General features: G+C 43.7%; 1 long non-coding RNA gene across 5 annotated transcripts in view; it reads left to right on the top strand.

Moving 5' to 3' along the window:
- The first annotated feature begins 5,847 nt into the window (after positions 1 to 5,847).
- Positions 5,848 to 17,204, top strand: part of LOC113897200 — a 46,690-nt gene continuing 35,333 nt past the window's right edge. For 3 of the 5 annotated variants that reach the window (XR_003512290.1, XR_003512289.1, XR_003512287.1), the window contains exon 1: positions 6,020 to 8,761. This is a non-coding gene — a long non-coding RNA (uncharacterized LOC113897200). Of the gene's footprint in view, positions 5,889 to 6,019; positions 8,762 to 17,204 lie in introns of those variants that run through there. The other 2 variants (XR_003512291.1, XR_003512288.1) reach the window with 2 other exon arrangements.

Consider the following 17,204-nt stretch of genomic DNA (forward strand, 5'->3'; position numbering starts at 1 on the left):
TGGGGCGGTAGGGAATGGTAAGGAAAGACCAGAAACATAAGACGAGCTTTTCCTCCATTTCCTCTTTGTTAGCCTTGGCACCTGGCTCTTATACCAAGTGTTCGGTTAAAGTCAGTAAGTCTACTAACACGCTAACTTTCCATACAAGAATAAGGAGTTTACCAATCTGACAATGAAATAAGATTTTAAATGGATAAATGTGATTAAGACAAAAGCAGATGTCCCAAACAGTAAGGATGCACATAGTTGCTAAGATTGTGTGTGTGTGTGTGTGTGTGTGTGTGTGTGCGCGGGCGCGTCTGTGCAGTTGCTCAGTTGTGTCCAACTCTTCACAGCCCCATGGACTTCTGCCTACCAGGTTCCTCTGTCCCTGGAATTTTCCGGGCTAGAATACTGGAACAGCTTGCCATTTCCTACTCCAGGGGATCTTCCCGACCCAAGAGTTAAACCCTTTACTACTGCATCACCTGGGCTTCCTAGTATATAGTTATACCATACTTTATTTAATCATTCCTCTGTTGTTGAAGTTTTTGGTTGCTTCTGAGTTTCTTTTTTTTTTTTAATTCCTCTATGCATGTTGTATCTTCTCCTATTATTCCATATAAAACCAAATTTATGGGTCAAAGAACATGCATGTATTTCCTGCAGGTTTTAGTACATGTTGGAAATTATCTTCCTAGCAGTATATGAGAATGTTCATCTCCTCATTCCCACAATAACAGGGAATATTTCCATTCCTTTTTCTCTTTGCCACTCTGATGGGCAAAGAAACATTATTTGTTAGTGCTGCGGTGATATATTGATGTGAGCCATGTTTATGTAAGGAGAGACAGAATTAACGGTGTATCAACAACTTGTTGATAAAAGATACAGAAGCAGCTCTTCATAGGTAACAGCTGAAGATTCTTCTGACAACAAATGAACAAATTTGAAATAGTAGAATCTTTCATTCCTTCATTGCTGTCTTGATCCCTTGATCTTATTTTTGGTTATCACGGTTTAGAGGGTGCTGCTGGCATCTAGTGAGTAGAGGCCAGGAATGTTGCTAAAATGCTGTAGTGTACAAGACGGTCTCCTGTAACAGAAAGTTGAGCAGCCCAAAATGTCAGTAGTGCTGAGGTTGAGAAACCCTAATTAAAACCCCAACCCATTTCTCAAAAGGAATTCTCACCAGAAGGAGTCACTGTAGGTTGCCTTCCACATCTTATAAAGCTTATATGAATATTATATTAATACTTTCATCAGACTGGTGTTTGAGAGTTTGATGGGAAGTGTCCTGCTCATCTGAAATAAGGGCCACTAGTTTCATGGCATGAATATCTATAGACCGTGTGGACTCCTTTGTGGAAGGACAAGGCCACTGGCAACTCAGCCAGCTTAGGGGAATTACTTACTAGCATAACCAGAAAACATAGATACAAATTTTAGAGCACCAGCTAGGGTGTTAGCTCTGTCAAGAGGATAGTGGTGTGAGAACAAAGGGAGTCAGCTGAGGCAGGGGGCGGTGTGGTGAGGAGGGTTGGAGACTTATCTAGTGGGACCCTTGATTGGTTAAGAGTGTCAGTAGGTTGTAGATGCTATCACCAGGACCCTAGTCCAGTACAGGCACTTAGGGTTTGGGCTTATCAGCATGGCAGAGAAGTACCAACCATTGGAAGACAGCCAGTGCATGCCATGCAAAGAATCACTTCACATGACCATTTCAGAGTTGCTCTATCTAGAGGAAAGTTCTGGTGCATTTAATGTATATTTAACTTACATTCTACTACCATCCTAACAATTGTGAAATAAATCAGTTTTTCAAGTGATTTACTAGGAAGTATTTCGAATAAAACCCAGTGAAGGAGTGGGGAAGTGGGACAGAGAAGAGAATGTATCCAAACTGGATGCCTTATCAAGTCAGGGTCCCATAGAGGGCAGCTCTTAGACTCCCAGAGGAGTGCTAGAGACAGCATGCTGCTGCTGCTAAGTCACTTCAGTCATGTCCAACTCTGTGTGACCCCATAGACGGAAGCCTACCAGGCTCCCCTGTCCCTGGGATTCTCCAGGCAAGAACACTGGAGTGGGTTGCCATTTCCTTCTCCAGAGACAGCATGGGCCACCTCAAAGTCTCCCTGATCAGGGCTAAAGGAGTATGTGTTCCTGTATCAATTTTTGTTTTGTGTTAAATAAATCAGTCATTGTTTAAGAGCTGCTTCAGGAACCTTTTTCAGTCAACTCTGGCTTTCTGTGTACCCAGGCACAGTGGGTTTGGGCAGTGAGAAGGCAGCCCCCTGACAGTGACACGGGGATATGAATGAAACACATCACCTGCTGCAACCATAAACTCAGAAGTCCTTCCCACTAAAGTCCTTCCCACTATGACTACTTGGCAGTCATACACTAAAATGTGGGCTTTTTTTTTTTTTAACGCAAAAAAAAAAAACCAAACTTCGTTTTGATGAACTGTGTGTAATCATTTTTTCAGACTTTTATCAGCTTATGGTATTCATATATAACAGTGTAACATGAAAGAGTCCAAAATACCAGATTTATTGCAGCATATATCATAGCCATTATCAAAAGCTTCACAGAGTTCTACTTCCAACCAAGACTGGAGTAACAGGGACCAGATTTACCATCCAGCCTGACACTAAAATATGTGAAGCAGTTTTCAAGACATTAAACATAGACAAAGAAGGACAGTGAGCTTTTGAGAGATGACCCCTGACTGCCCCAGCAGACTGCTAAAAGAGTTTTCCAATTGTGGAGCAAGGAGGGGAACCTAGGAAAGGCCTCATTAAGGAAACAGAGCTGGGATCCTAGAAAAGCCAAAGTGTCTAGTTTGCAGGTTGGATTACCAGAAAGGAGAGAGCCAAATCGAGAGCCCAGAGATCTACCTGCAGAGGGTCCCAGCTAAGTACTGGTTGGTGCATATGTGTGAGGAAGCCACCAGAAAGGATGAGAGGGAACTGTTTGTGGAGCCCACGGAGGGCCAAGAGTGGTTTCTGTTCTCACCAGAGTGGAAAACTTCATAGTTCATGCAACATGGACTACAATACTCAGAAGAGTTTTTGCCTTGGTAATGGGGGGAAATTAGTCCTGGTCTAAACCTCTCTGGTTCTGCCTAACTAGCCTAAAACCAAGACATGACAGAGCCAAAGTGTTTCCAAATAACCAGGTCCAAGAACAAAACTCAAGATCATTTTTAGGAATACAAAAATATGCAGCACCCAATAAGGTCAAGTTGATAATGGAATCCTACCAAAAATGCAAATTAATCTATAGTAGCAGAAGATCCATGGTTGCTTGCAAGTGGGGATGGTTGGGAAGGGTAGGAAGATTAGGAAAGGGCAGGCACAAGGAGACCTGGGGATGGTGAACACCTTCATTATCTTGATTGTGGGGATGGTTTCACAGATGTGTGTATGTGTGTGTGTATGTGTGTAAACAGTCAATTTCATTCATAGTTTACTGGAAACATTTTGATGTTTTTTTCACTGAGTTGGGAATATTCTAGGAAAAAAAGAGGGCAAGACCAAGGATCAGTAGCCCACGGGCCATCCTCAGAAGTTTTTTGTTCTAATTATTTATTTATTTGGCTGTACTGGGTCTTAGTTGCAGCACATAGCATCTTCATTGCTGCATGCAGGGTCTTTAGTTGTAGCATGCAGACTCATAGTTGTGGCGTGTGGGATCTATTCCTTGACCAGGTATTGAACCCAGGCCACCTGCATTGTCAGTGCAGAGTCTTAGCCCCTGGATCACCGGGGAAGACCATCCTCAGTTTTGTTACCTGCTTTGCCCATGGCAGGCCAAGAAGGAGACTGATCACAAAACAAGTGTCTAACTTTTGGGGCCTGGGGGAGGGCAGTAGCTGACCTCTCGGGCCCAAGTGATAGGAAATGTGTCTTAAGAGGCATGCTGGTGAAAATCTGCACCAGCACTGGGGGACCATGGCCCACAGGTTGGTGTCTGAGTTTGTGGCCTAACATTCAAAGCTTTCCCAGTTCGTCTTCTGCCTCCTTCACCCTTCCAAACCCATTGGATAAATGACTAGTCCCTGAACAAGTCATGTTTTACCTATGCTGTTGCCTCCTTCCAGAATATCCTATTCCACTTTTATGAACACCCCAGACAACATTAATCCTTCTCTCTTTGGTATTGCTGTTTGAGTTATTTAGTCAGCAGATCTTAACCATGGATCCTTTTGTGCCAGGTAGTAGTATTGCTTAAGGTTGTCTTTACTAAGAAATCTCAAGGCTCAAAGACTTAACAAGCAATTAAAAAGCAAACACAAAAATGACTGTCATACATTTGAGGAGTGCAAGGACGGATATGGATCACTCTGTCAAAAAGAGTCAAGGAGATGGCAGGACCTCTCTTGCCCAAGACTTCCACTGGGTGTTCATAACAGAATGCAAAATTTCCAGGATAACAATAGGAAAGAGCCCTTCAGGAAGAAGGAATCTGGAGATACGAAGCAGCAAGGGTGTTTTCCCATCCTTATTTCCTGGGGCCCAAACTAGATGACTTGAAGCTATAGAATTTGTTCTCTCACAGTTGGAGGCCAGAAGTCCAACATCAAGATGTCAACATAATTTCCTTTTTAAATTTTTTGAAAACTGAAGTATAATTGATTTACAATACTATATTAGTTTCTGGCATACAACATAGTGATTCAAAATTTTTATAGATTGTGCTCCACTTAAAGTTACAAAGGAAAGGAATGAGTATGTCAGTCGTGTCCAACTCTTTGCAGTCTTGTGATCTGTAGCCCGCCAAGCTCCTCTGTCCATGAAATTTTCCAGTCAAGAACACTGGGGTGGGTTGCCATTTCCTACTCCAGGGGATCTTCCTGACCCAGGGATAGAACTCATGACTCTTGCATCTCCTGCATTGGCAGGCAGATTCTTTACCACTAGCGCTGCCTGGGAAGCCCACACAAAGTTCTTATAAAGCATTGGCTATACTCCCTGTGCTATACAGTATATCCTTACTTATTTCATACACAGTAGTTTATGCCTCTTAATTCCTCTACCTCTATTTTGCCCCTCCCCATTCCCTCTCCCCACTGGTAGCCACTAGTTTGTTCTCTGTATCTGTGAGTCTGCTGCTTTTTTTGTTATATTCACTAGTTTGTTGTATTTTTTAGATTTCACATGTAAATGATATTTGGTATTTGTCTTTCTCTGTCTGACTTATTTTACTTAGCATAGTGCACTCCAGATTCATCCATGTTGCTGCAAATGGCAAAATTTCATTCTTTTTTAATGACTGAGTACTGTACCACATCTTTATCCACTCACCTGTTGATGGACACCTAGGTTACTTTCAAATCTTGGCTATTGGGAATAATGCTGCTATGAACTTTGAAGTGCATGTATCTTTTTGAGTTAGCATCTTCATTTTCCTGGATATATACCCAGGAGTAGAATTGCTGCATCATGTGGTAATTCTATTTTTTTTTTTTTTTTTTTAGGAACTTCCATAGTGTTTTCCATCATGGCTGCCCTAATTTACATTCCCACCAACAGTGTACAAAGGCTCCCTTTTCTCCACATCCTTGACAACATTTTTTATTTGTAATCTTTTTAATGATAGCCATTCTGACAGGTGGAGAAGGCAATGGCACCCCACTCCAATACTCTTGCCTGGAAAATCTCATGGACAGAGGAGCCTGGTAGGCTGCAGTCCAAGGGGTCGCTAAGAGTCAGACATGACTGAGTGACTTCACTTTCACTTTTCACTTTCATGCATTGGAGAAGGAAATGGCAACCCACTCCAGTGTTCTTGCCTGGAGAATCCCAGGGACAGTGGAGCCTGGTGGGCTGCCATCTATGGGGTTGCACAGAGTCGGACATGACTGAAGCGACTTACTAGCAGCCACAGATTCTGACAGGTGTGAGGTAGTATCTCATTGTGGTTTTTAAATTTGTATTTCTCTGATGACTAGTAATGTTGAGCATCTTTTACTGTGTGTGTCAACTATCTGTAGGTCTTCTTTGGAAAACTGCCTATTGAGGTCTTCTGCCCATTTTTAAATTGGGTTGATTTTTTTATATTGATTTGTATGAGCTGTTTATATATTTTGGATATTAACCCCTTATTGGTCATGCCACTGTGTAAGTGCCATGATAGTTGGTTAAACACCACACTTGTGGTCCTTTTTAGGAAAAGTTGGGTATCCATCCCTTGATAATGAATGTAAGCCCTCCAGTTTCACTGTGGGTTATGTTCCCTCACAGCGCCTTTTTGAGCATACGACTAGCATTAAGTGCTTATAACTGGCTATTCTATGGCAGTGTCATGGAGACAGGGCTATATTTTTAGCTTTCACACAATAGTTCAATACCCAAATCCACACATAAGGAGCAGAAGTCACAAAAGAAAGACCACAATTCCCATAACAAGGTAGATGGGAACCCATGAAGAACCCAGAATTCCCACCCCAACCCATGCCCTGGTCAGGCGTGGCCCACACTGGACCTCCACACTGGGTCATCAGCCAACTCAATAAACACGTCTCGAGTTTCTTAACCTGAGCCAGGTTCTGTGCTGACATCAAGGGCTGCCCTACCCTTGAGGAGCTCTCATTTTCTCTAGTGGGTGAGACAGATTCAAACTCCATTCAGTTCTACCACAGGTATTTATAGAATACCTACTCTGAAGTCATGGCACAGTGATGAGCCAGGTAAGTAAGATCCATGCCCTCACGGGGCTCATAGCTCATAGGAAAGATAGACTCCGTACGAGTGAGTTGAGTGCTACAAAGTGTTCCTGGTGTAGAGCAGGGGCTCGAACATATGTTGATAGAAAAGACATAAAGACTATGTCTGCTTTATCCTCTCTCAGAGGGTCCTGAGAGAGGAGGACATGGGTTTCAGTAAATGAATGTAACTCCCGGCTCCCCAGTACCATCCTGTGCCTGAGAGTACCAAAATAGGGACAACTGAAACCTTAGTCCACTGGACTGGGATGTTGACCTTCCAAATGGAAAGGTCCACAGTGGTTCCTTTGGGAAGGTGGCCTAAGGCTAGAGAGGGTGAATCTGGGGCTCCCATTGTAGGGTTTGGGGGTTACTGAGCTTGCTGGTGTTGCTCTGTCAAGCCTCAGGCAGACCAAATAGGACAAAGCCTTCTAAAATTATCAATGTGAGGTCTGTTGTTCAAATGGAAGAACAAAGAAAATTCAAGTCCACTGACATAATGCTGGAGCAGAAACAGCCCTCATCTTTCAAAAAACAACCACACAGACACCTACTAAGAGAAGTATCTCAAAGTTCCCTGTTTTAGAAAGAAATCTCCTGGGTTTCAGGACTGTCCTCAGTTGTAATCCATCAGACTTGTTTTCCTGCCTTCAGAGAGCTTTCGTTTTGATTGGAGGAGAGAGAAACCCTGAAACAGACAGCAGTAGCTCAAGTTGGAGAGAAGCCCAGATGTGAGACTGTGCAGGAAGGGGTCACTTTCAGGATCAGTGATGGTAGGGGCCCAGGAAGACTTCAGAACCAGAGGAAGTGACCTTAGAACTGGCCCTTGGAGCAGAGAGAAGACTTTGACATGTAGGATAAAAGGAAATAACGTTTCAGAAGGATTCCAGGTATAGGCAATAGCTGGTATATAGGAAAATCCAGAGCACACTTAAGAGGGCCTAGTCCATTTGCCTTGACCATGGCAGGAGGAGAAGGGACGACAGAGAATGAGACGGCTGGGTGGCATCACCGACTTGATGGACACGAGTTTGAGTGAACTCTGGGAGTTGGTGATGGACAGGGAGGCCTGGCGTGCTGTGATTCATGGGGTCACAAAGAGTCGGACACAACTGAACGACTGAACTGAACTGAATGGACGATATGAAAGGGAGTAGAGGGAGGTAATTGGATCAAGATCACTAAAGACTCCACATTTCAGGCCAAGAAGTGTGGTCCTCTGTGTTTCATTTTCCTCATCCATAAAAATGGAAAGAATACCCTTTTTATTGTAAGAATTAAAGTATCTAATGGATGGCACCCTCCGACATGGATTTAGATTAACACAGCACCACACAAGTTAGCACTTTTATAATATTAGTCCTTTCAGACATTGCTCTTCTATGGAATTAAGTATTCTTTATCTGCCTTTACACAGACAGGTAATGGGTGGTTGCATCAGGGTTCTCCAGAGAAATAAAACCATTTTTTTTTTAAATGTAAGACCACACAGTTGTTGGGACCAGCAAGTATAAAATCTGTAGGGCAGGCCAGCAGGCTGGAAACTCAGACAGGATTTCTATCTTAGAGTTTTGAAGCAGAATTCCTTCTTCAGGAAACCTCAATTTTTTTGCCCTTAAGATCTTCAGCTAATTAGATGAATCCTTCCCACATTGTGGAGGGTAATCTCCTTTACTGAAAGTCCATTTGTTGTAGATGTTAATCACATCTATAGATCACATTCCCAGCAACATGTAGACCGGTATTTGATTAAATAACTGGGTGCCTCATTGCCTAGCTAAGTGGACGTACAGAATTACCCAGCTCAGTGGTCTTGTAAAACCTTAGTCCCTAGAACATGGTACCAGATCTGCCAGATGACTTCTGTACCTTAGTAATAATTTTACGTTATTTATTCCTGCTTCTTGCATAAAACTTTCTGCGTACCGGAACCAAGCTGAATCTCTGTGGAATATATTGTGCCAAATGCTGATGCAGCCAGATATGCAGACTTCGACTTGGTGCCAAGAAGCCCTTCCTGACTGGAGTTTCCAACAGTGAGACAGACCACCTGGGATGAAGTGGGCTTGTGAGGTAAGCAACCAGAGGAGATTTAAGCATCTCCTGAGAATGGGCCCAGGCGCCGGGAGAAAGCCCCCATGGAGGGTCAACAGATTCTGATAACTCTAGATTCTAAAAATGTTGCTCAGAAAAGTCCCTGCTTCTTCCTCCTCTCTATACCCCTCCCCTACCCCAAAGTGAGGCATCAGGGGCTGGGGCAGAACATGGAACCTCCCCTAAATGGAAACCATCTGCATATCTTTCTCACCCTTCCTCCACCAGCCCCCTCTCCCCAGCCAGCTTCGCCTGGTTGATCTTTCTGGGAGGGGAGCTTGTCAGATTCGCCTCTGCCTCAGCCTCCTTTCACACCCCACCTTATCCTCCACGCCTATCCCCCATGGAGCCTTAAGGGGCCCAGGGGATCCACCTTCGTCCTGGACAAGTCATGGGTCACCAACCACCTCTCCTCTGTGCCTACACCCAATTAATCATCACTTCCTGGTGATTTGCATGGCAACCCTCTTGTGTTAGCTGCTCAGGGGAGTTTTCTGGTTTCATTGCCTCAATTAACACTGGCTTCCTGGGTCACTGTGGATTCCCCTGCCAACCCACCACAGACTTGGCCTCTGCAGCCTGCCTGTTTGTGCTCCAGAAGGTCCTTGTGTTCTCAGGAGGCTTCCCTTACCAACAACAACCCAGGCTATATATGTAGCACCATCTCGCAAGGGATGGGGAGGTCTTGGATAGGGCTGGATTCTTGAAGTTCTGCTCAGAGCTTCAAAGGCCTAAATGATTGTTTAGTCCACTCTGGCCCACTCGATTTCACCCCCACTTTACAGATGGGGAATCCGAGACCAGACAGGGAAGAGGTGTGCCCGTGGTCGTACCTCAAGTCAGAGATAGAGCTGAGCCTAAGCTTTGGGACCCTTTCCCTCAGCCCTCCCTGTCTTTCTGTGCCACACCTTGTCAACAGAAAACAGAAAGCATCTGAAAACATGAGCATATTAGGCATGCGCGAAAAACATGTTTAGTGTTTAAATTTTGAAACAACAACCTCTGGGCATCCTCTGCTCAGATGGCAGCAGTTTGCAAGATGTTCTGGGAATGGCCATGGGCTGGGCTGTGGCATGGAGCCAGAGGGTGGGTGGGAAAAAAGACCTTCCTCCCAGGCAGAAACTCTTTTAGCACAGTAATCTGGGTATCTCCTAAGTAACCCCTCCCCACAGAGTCATTATCACGAGCCATGGAACAAATGAACATGAGGATACAGGAACTAGACCAAAGGACAGGGAGAAAATTAGAAAGGAGAGGGAAACAGCAGCAGATCCAGAGAATACAAGGAAGACGCCGGAAAGACTTCAAGTTCCCAGACCATCATGGGCCAGCAGAAGTCCAGACACTTGCTATAAAAGATCATCTCAGGGTTTCCATGACAAGGATACTGTCAAGATCAAAAAGTCACCATTCTACAAGTTGAATGACCTTCAGAAGTTATTAAGTCTAGATCCCTCTGCAGTACATAAGGGGAAACCCATAGAGTGCTTCATATCCTGCAGAGTTAGGAGCAGAGCCCAGTCCCTGCCTCCCCATGTGGGACTGTCTCCATGAGCCAGGATGGGCCACGGGGCCAGAATTTGGAGGAGGCTTAGAGCAGGGGAGGAGGCTTAGAGCAGCTCAAAGACAATGTTGAGCTTTCTGGAGCCCTGGAGCCTGGTGAGGCAAAAACACCACACAGAAAAGCTGGAGTATCTCTGTGACAATAGACTCCTGAGGTGCTGAGGAGAAACCAGTGTGGTTGTCATGAGGAAAGAAGGGCTGTGAAAGTGAAATTTACAATTTGTGAGAGAGGGAAACTGAAAATATGCTCTCTATCCCATGCAAATTGTCTGTGGCTTTTTGTCCCACACCTGCAGCAGCTCATGGCATATACAACAGCAGGATCCATGGGTTTGGTTCCCACGGTCTTGTTCCAGGAAAATGGAAACAGAGATGGCCGCTGTCGTTCAGGGAGGGATGTGCTGGGGTGTGGGCTCCACGTGGAGGTGTCCGCTGGGCTGACAGCCAGTCTCCTTTGTGCCTGACTGAGGTAAACCTGGTAGGGACTAGCTCCTAGGGACAGCATTCCCAGGGGCCCCTGCCTCCGCTGCCCTCAGCTCCCGACTCTCTGCCCTGCTCACCTCCTGTCACTCCCCCTTTTGTTCTGCCCCCAGATACCCCCATATTTTCATTCTTGTGAGAATTTGCTCATGCTACATCTCCTGCTGGAAATGCCCTCCTTCCTTTACTTCTCCAATCCTGTCAGCCCAGTCAGAAATTCCACGAGGAAACCTCCCGTTTGGCTCGAGGCACTAGCAGTGTCTCTCCCAACCATGCCTCTCAACCTCATGTGGCCCATATCTACTTTCAGTTGTCTATTTATTCGTTCAGTCTCCCTCAGAAGACTGGGAGCCCCACGAGGACAGTTACTGTGTCAGTAACTGACACAAAGAATTCATCTTTGTATTCCAAAGCCAAGCCCTTCGCTTGGTGCCATTGGAGGCCAGGGTACAGGCTGCCACCATCCCAGTCAGAGCCAGGGCTGTCATTGCCAATCACTCAGGGTCACCTTTCCCCTGGAGTCTCAAGAGGCTTCAGTCTTCCACATAGGGTTCCAAAACATGGTCCACTCGAGAAGGGAATGCCAAACCACTTCAGCATTCTCACCTTGAGAACCCCATGAACAGTATGAAAATGACACTGAAAGATGAACTTCCCAGGTTGGTAGGTGCCCAATATGCTACTGGAGAAGAGTGGAGAAGTAGCTCCAGAAGGAATGAAGAGGCTGAGCCAAAGTGGAAACAACCAGCTCTGGATGTGTCTGGTGGTGAAAGTATTGTCTGATGCTGTTAAGAACAATATTGCATAGGAACTTGGAATGTTAGGTCCATGAATCAAGGTAAATTGGAAGTGGTCAAACAGGAGATATCAAGAGTGAACATCGACATTTTAGGAATCAGTTCAGTTCAGCTGTTCAGTCATATCCGACTTTTTGTGACCCCATGGACTGCAGCACGCCAGGCCTCCCTGTCCATCACCAACTCCCAGAGTTAACTGAAACTCATGTCCCTTGAGTCGATGATGCTATCCAACCATCTCATCCTCTGACATCCCCCTCTCCTCCTGCCTTCAATCTTAGCATCAGGGTCTTTTCCAATGAGTCAGTTCTTTACATATGGGGTCCGAAGTATTGCAGTTTCAGTTTCAGCATCAGTCCTTCAAATGAATATCCAGGACGGATTTCCTTTCGGATGGACTGTTTGGATCTCTTTGCTGTCCAAGGGACTCTCAAGAGTCTTCTCCAACACCACAGTTCAAAAGCATCAATTCTTCAGCGCACAGCCTTCTTTATAGTCCAACTCTCACATCCATACATGACTACTGGAAAAACCATACCTTTGACTAGACAGACCTTTGTTGACAAAGAATGTCTCTGCTTTTTAATATGCTGCTAGGTTGGTCATAATTTTTCTTCCAAGGAGCAAGTGTCTTTTAATTTCATGGCTGCAGTCACCATCTGCAGTGATTTTGGAGCCCCCAAAATAAAGTCTGTCACTGTTTCCATTGTTTCCCCATCTATTTGCCATGAAGTGATGGGACCAGTTGCCATGATCTTAGTTTTCTGAATTAAGTTTTTTTTTAAGCCAGTTTTTCACTCTCTTTTACTTTCATCAGGAGGCTCTTTAGTTCTTCTTCGTTTTCTGCCATAAGGGTGGTGTCATCTACATATTTGAGGTTATTGATATTTCTCCCAGAAATCTTGATTCCAGCTTGTGCTACTTCCAGCTCAGCATTTCTCATGATGTACTCTGCATAGAAGTTAAATAAGCAGAGTGAAAATAATACAGCCTTGACGTACTCCTTTCCTGATCTGGAGCCCATCTGTTGTTACAGGTCCAGTTCTAACTGTTGCTTCTTGTCCTACATACAGGTTTCTCAAAAGGCAGGTCAGGTGGTCTGGTAACCCCATCTCTTGAAGAATTTTCCAGTTTGTCGTGATCCACACAGTCAAAGGCTTTGGCATAGTCAATAAAGCAGAAGTAGATGTTTTTCTGGACCTCTCTTGCTTTTTCAATGATCCAGCGGATGTTGGCAATTTGATCTCTGGTTCCTCTGCCTTTTCTAAATCCAGCTTGAACATCTGGAAGTTCACAATTCACATTCTATTGAAGCCTGGCTTGGAGAATTTTGAGCACCACTTTGCTAGCGTGTGAGATAAGCGCAATTGTGTGGTAGTTTGAGCATTCTTTATCGTTGCCTTTCTTTGGGATTTCAATGAAAACTGACATTTTCCAATCCTGTGGCCACTGCTGAGTTTTCAAAATTTGCTGGCATATTGAGTGCAGCACTTTCACAGCATCATCTTTCAGGATTTGGAATAGCTCAACTGGAATTCCATCACCTCCACTAGCTTTGTCCATACTGATGCTTCCTAAGGCCCACTTGACTTCACATTCCAGGATGTCTGGCTCTAGGTGAGTGATCACACCATCATGATTATCTGGGTCCTTAAGATCTCTTTTGCGAAGTTCTTCTGTGTATTCTTGCCACCTCTTAGTAATATCTTTTGCTTCTGTTAGGTCCATACCATTTCTGTCCTTTATTGAGCCCATCTTTTCATGAAATGTTCCCTTGGTATCTCTAATTTTTTAAAAGAAATCTCTCATCTTTCCCATTCTGTTGTTTTCCTCTATTTCTTTGCATTGATCGCTGAGGAAGGCTTTCTTATCTCTCCTTGCTATTCTTTGGAACTCTGCATTCAGATGGATATATCTTGCCTTTCACTTCTCTTCTTTTTCTCAGCTATTTGTAAGGCCTCCTCAGACAGCCATTTTACTGTTTGTACTTCTTTTTCTTGGAGATTGTTTTCATCACTGCCTCTTGTACAATGTTATGAACCTCTGTCCATAGTTCTTCAGGCACTCTGTCTATCAGATCTAATCCCTTGAATCTATTTGTCACTTCCACTGTATAATCATAAGGGATTTGATTTAGGTCATATCTGAATGGCCTAGTGGTTTTCCCTACTTTCTTCAATTTAAGTCTGAATTTGGCAATATCATGATCTGAGCCACAGTCAGCTCCCAGTCTTGGTTTTGCTGACTGTATAGAGCTTCTCCATCTTTGGCTGCAAAGAATATAATCAGTCTGATTTTGGTATTGACCATCTGGTGATTTTCATGTGTAGAGTCTTCTCTTATGTTGTTGGAAGAGGGTGTTTGCTATGACCAATGCATTCTCTTGGCAAAATGCTATTAGCCTTTGCTCTGCTTCATTCTGTACTCCAAGGCCAAATTTGCCTGTTACTCCAGGTATCTCTTTACTTCCTACTTTTGCATTCCAGTCCCCTGTAATGAAAAGGACATCTTTTTTTGGGTGTTAGTTCCAGAAAGTCTTATAGGTATTCATAGCACTGTTCAACTTCAACTTCTTTAGCATTACTGGTCAGGGCATACACTTGGATTACTGTGATATTGAATGGTTTGCCTTGGAAACGAACAGAGATCATTCTGTCGTTTTTGAGATTGCACCCAAGTACTATATTTTAGACTCTTTTGTTGACTATGAAGGCTACTTCATTTCTTCTTAGGGAATCAGTGAACTAAAATGGGCCAGAATGGGTGAATTTAATTCAGATGACCATTATATCTACTACTGTGGGCAAGAATCTCTTAGAAGAAATGGAGTAGCCCTCCTAGTCAACAAGAGAGTCCAGAATACTTGGGTGCAGTCTCAAAAATGACAGACTGATCTCTGTTTGTTTCCAACACAAGCCATTCATTATCAAAGTAATCCAAGTCTATGCCCCAACCACTCATGCCAAAGAGGCTGAAGTTGAGCAGTTCTATGAAGACCTACATGATGTTATAGAACTAACACCCAAAAAAAGATGTTCTTTTCATCATAGGGGACTGGAATGCAAAAGTAGGAAGTCAAGAGATACCTGGAGTAACAGGCAAATTTGGCCAGGGAGTACAGAATGAAGCAGAGCAAAAGCTAATGGAGTTTTGCCAAGAGAACACACTGGTCATAGCAAACACCCTCTTCCAACCACATGAGAAGGCTATACACATGAACATCACCAGATGGTCAATACAAAATCATATTGATTATATTCTTTGCAGCCGAAGATGGAGAAGCTCTATACAGTCAGCAAAAACAAGACCGGGAGCTGACTGTGGCTCAGATCATGAACTCCTTATTCCCAAATTCAGTTCAGTCATTCAGTCCTGTACGACTCTTTGCAACTCCATGGATGCAGCATGCCAGGCCTCCCTGACCATCACCAACTCCCAGAGTTTACTGAAACTCATGTCCATTGAGTTGGCAATGCCATCCAACCATCTCATCCTCTGTTGTCCCCTTCTCCTCCCGCCTTCAATCTTTCCCGGCATCGGGTCTTTTCCAGTGAGTCAGTTCTTCACATCAGGTGGCCAAAGTATTGGAGCTTCAGCTTCAGCATCAGTCCTTCCAATGAATATTCAGGACTGATTTCCTTTAGAATGGGTTGTTTGGGTCTCCTTGCTGTTCAAGAGACTCTTAAGGGTCTTCTCCAATACCACAGTTCAAAAGCATCAATTCTTCAGTGCTCAGCTTTCTTTATAGTCCAACTCTCACATCCATACATAACAACTGGAAAAACCATAGCCTTGATGAAATAGACCTTTGTAGGCAAAGTAATGTCTCTGCTTTTTAATATGCTGTCTAGGTTGGTCATAATTTTTCTTTCAAGGAGCAAGTGTCTTTTAATTTCATGGCTGCGGTCACCATCTGCAGTGGTTTTGGAGCCCAAGAAAATAAAATCTGTCACTGTTTCCATTGTTTCTCCATCTATTTGCCATGGAGTAATGGGACCAGATGCCATGATCTTTGTTTTTTGAATGTTGAGCTTTAAGCCAGCTTTTTCACTCTCCTTATTGCCAAATTCAGACTTAAATTGAAGAAAGTAGGGAAAGACACTAGACCATTCAGATATGACCTAAATCAAACCCTTATGATTATACAGTGGAAGTGACAAATAGATTCAAGGGATTAGACCTGATAGATAGAGTACCTGAAAAACATAAGGATGGAGGTTCATAACGTTGTACAGGAGGCAATGATGAAAACCATCCCCAAGAAAATAAAAGCAAAAGGCAAGATGGCTGTCTGAGGAGGCCTTACAAATAGCTGAGAAAAAGAAGAGAAGCGAAAGGCAAAGGAGAAAAGGAAAGATATACCCATTTGAATCCAGAGTTCCAAAGAATAGCAAGGAGAGATAAGAAAGCCTTCCTTAGTGATCAGTGCAAAGAAATAGAGGAAAACAATAGAATGGGAAAGACTAGAGATCTCTTCAAGAAAATTAGAGATACCAAGGGAACATTTCATGCAAAGATGGGCTCAGTAAAGGACAGAAACAATGTGGACCTAAAGCAGAAGAAGCAGAAGATATTAGAAAGAGGTGGCAAGAATACACAGAAGAACTTTGCAAAAGAGATCTTAATGACCCAGATAATCATGATGATGTGATCACTCACCTAGAGCCAGGCATCCTAGAGTGCAAAGTCAAGTGAGCCTTAGGAAGCATCACTACAAACAAAGCTAGTGAAGATGATGGAATTCCAGTTGAGCTATTTCAAATCCTAAAAGATGATGCTGTGAAAGTGCTACACTCAATATGCCAGCAAATTCAGAGAACTCAGCACTGCCTCCATGACTGGAATTGGTCAATTTTCATTCCAATCTGAAAGAAAAGCAATGCCAAAAATGTTCAAACTACCACACAGTTGCACTCATCTCACATGCTAGCAAAGTAATGCTCAAAATTCTCCAAGCTAGGCTTCAACAACAAGTGAACCGAGAACTTCCACATGTTCAAGCTGGATTTAGAAAAGGCAGAGGAACCAGAGATCAAATTGCCAACATCCTCTGGATCATCGAAAAAGCAAGAGAATTCCAGTAAAACATCTACTTCTGCTTCATTGACTTCGCTAAGTAAAGCCTTTGACTGTGTAGATCATGACAAACTGTGGAAAATTCTTCAAGAGATAGGAATACCAAACCACCTTACCTGCCTCCTGAGAAACCTGTATGCAGGTCAAGAAACAACAGTTAGAACCAGACATGGAACAATGGGCTCATTCCAAATTGGGAAAGAAGTACGTCAAGGCTACATATTGTCACCCTGCTTATTTAACTTACATGCAGAGTACATCATGAGAAATGCCGGGCTGGATGAAGCACAGGTTGGAATCAAGATTGCCGGGAGAAATATCAATAACTTCAGGTATGCAGATGACACTACCCTTATGGCAGAAACCAAGAGAAGCTAAAGAACCTCTTGATGAAGATGAAAGAGGAGAGTGAAAAAGCTGGCAGAAACTCAACGTTCTAAAACCTAAGGTCATGGCATCTGGTCCCATCATTTCGTGGCAAATGGTTGGGGAAACAATGGAAACAG

This window comes from Bos indicus x Bos taurus, chromosome 8 (assembly GCF_003369695.1).
Source record: "Bos indicus x Bos taurus breed Angus x Brahman F1 hybrid chromosome 8, Bos_hybrid_MaternalHap_v2.0, whole genome shotgun sequence".
NCBI classification, from domain to species: Eukaryota; Metazoa; Chordata; class Mammalia; order Artiodactyla; family Bovidae; genus Bos; species Bos indicus x Bos taurus.